Genomic DNA, 2500 nt, shown 5'->3' on the forward strand with positions numbered 1-2500 from the left:
TGTATAGATATTTTTATAACCTGCCTGCACAATGAATAATCCGGCCAAGTATTATAATAATCCAAAGCTGATTCCCCCTCCAGGGGGGGGGGGGGTTGATTTCTTTTCTTTTTTTGTTCCGAATGAATCGAAGAGTCTCTGAATGTTCGTGGCATTAAGACGATGACAATGGAAATCAAACGAGATATATATTTTTGTTGACTTGTACGGAAGGCTTTGACATCTCACATCTCCGGACGGCCGTCGGAGGTTTAGGAGTAGAAAATTTAAAAAAAAAGAACATTTAAAAAAAAAAAAAGGACTTTTTGAGTTGAGACTGCACAAAGAGGAGGACGGCGGCCCGCCGACACGACGAAGCCCAGTTTTTTTTGTACTCGTCAGGGTTTTCTACAGAATATATTTCAAGACCTCACGTCTGCTGGGAGAGAGAGAAAAAAACAAAAACACACAAAAACAAAAACGAATCAACGGATCCCGAGGCCGCGGTGTTCTTGTACGAAGTATTGTTTTCAGGTTAGAACAACCAAAAGGCGATGATAATATATATGAGCGATATATTTAAGTCCGTCCGTGTGGGGGGGGAGGGGGGGCGGGGGAGGGGTGAGGGTGAGGGGGGCGGGGGTCCCATCCTGTGAAGCTCTCTCTATTTAAACAGTAGATTTTACTGCTTCTCGTTGGTACTTTTCTTTACTTTCTCCGATTTCTCGTGTCAAATCTAACAGAGGGTTCATGATTGTGATAATCAAGTGATTTTGGTTTGTTTGTTTGTTTGTTTGTTTCCACATTTTCCTGTGAATGACTCGTCTCCTCCTTTTCTCTCCCGTCTCTTTTAATGCGATGCCTTCTGTTTGTTTGTTTGTTTGTTTTTTTTCTGGAGATTTTAAATGTGAAACGGCGACACTACCGGAGCAACGACCACTACTAATGATCACGTACTTGTAGTGCTGAACGCTGAGACTTACTTGAAAGTGTTGCTCTTCAATAAAGTTGAAGACGAAAGAGAACGAGGTGCTGGACTCTTTTTTTTTGTTTATTTGTCCCTTTGTCGTGCTCAAATCCAAGAAAAGTTTGGTGACTCGTTCAGTCATTTCCATTCAAATAAGTTCAAACTTACCATTTTTCTTTTTTGATTTCGCTAAAGTTTCACGTTTACGTTTTGAAAAGGACGTCAGTTCACATGGAAATGGCAGAAAAAATTGGGCGGTGTAGTTTGCATGCCAGGCCACAAGTTGGCACTGTTGTTTTCGTAAGGACGTCGGTGAGCAGAGAACAATAGAACACGAGAAACATCGACAATGGACACAGACTTTCTTGTGGACGGATTGTTGCCATGGTGACCAGCAGCAGCGTTTCGGAAAGGGAGTGGGAGTCGGAGCATTTTCAAAAACGTGTGCGTTTCCACACAGGAGTGTGCGAAGTGTTTTTAGAAAAGTTGTTTTTCTCTCGTTTCCATGGAAACAGTTGGATGGGTGTTTTTTGGTTTTGGGTTTTTTTCTCGAAAAGTTGCATTTACACTGTTTCCATAGAGAATGCATCAGAGAGTTTTCAAAAAGTTGCGTATTTCTACAGGGAAGGAGGCAGAGTGTCTTTGAAAAGTTGTTTTTCCCTCGTTTCCATGGAAACAGTTGGATGGGTGTTTTTTGGTTTTGGGTTTTTTTCTCGAAAAGTTGCATTTACACTGTTTCCATAGAGAATGCATCAGAGAGTTTTCAAAAAGTTGCGTATTTCTACAGGGAAGGAGGCAGAGTGTCTTTGAAAAGTTGTTTTTCCCTCGTTTCCATGGAAACAGTTGGATGGGTGTTTTTTTTTTTGTTGTTTTTTCCCGAAAAGTTGCGTTTACACTGTTTCCATAGAGAGTTTTCAAAAGGTTGCGTATTTCCACAGGGAAGGAGGCGGAGTGTCTTTGAAAAGTTGTTTTTCCCTCGTTTCCATGGAAACAGTTGGATGGGTGTTTTGTTTTTTGTTTTGGTTTTTTTTCTCAAAGTTGCGTTTACACTGTTTCCATAGAGAGTTTTCAAAAGGTTGCGTATTTCTACAGGGAAGGAGGCGGAGTGTCTTCGTAAAGTTGTTTTCCCGCTTGTTTCCATGGAAACAGAGTTGGATGGTTTTCGAAAAGAAAGTTATTTACCCTGTTTTTCACTGAGACTGCGTCAGAGATTTAACAATTTTTTTACATGGAGACGGAGGAAGTGTTTGTTTTTTTTGTTTGTTCGTTTGTTTTTGTTTTTTAAGTTGCGCATTTCCATAGAGACCAAGTCTGAGCATTTTCCAAAGGATGTTTTCCCCCCATTGAAACGGGGACGGTTTTTGAAAAGTTGCGCTACCCCATCCCAATTTCCCCGCAGACCGAAGCAACGATTTTTCAAAAAGTTTTAAAAAAGTGATGTTTTCAATGTCTCTGAGCAGCATTGGCGAATAGACGTCCAAAATGCCATGAAGTTTTCTGTTTTTACTAGATAAAGTTTTGTGAACGTGGCGGGAAATGTTGTTTAAAGTGACT

The sequence above is a fragment of the Blennius ocellaris genome (assembly GCF_963422515.1).
Source record: "Blennius ocellaris genome assembly, chromosome: 16".
In the NCBI taxonomy this organism is placed as follows: domain Eukaryota; kingdom Metazoa; phylum Chordata; class Actinopteri; order Blenniiformes; family Blenniidae; genus Blennius; species Blennius ocellaris.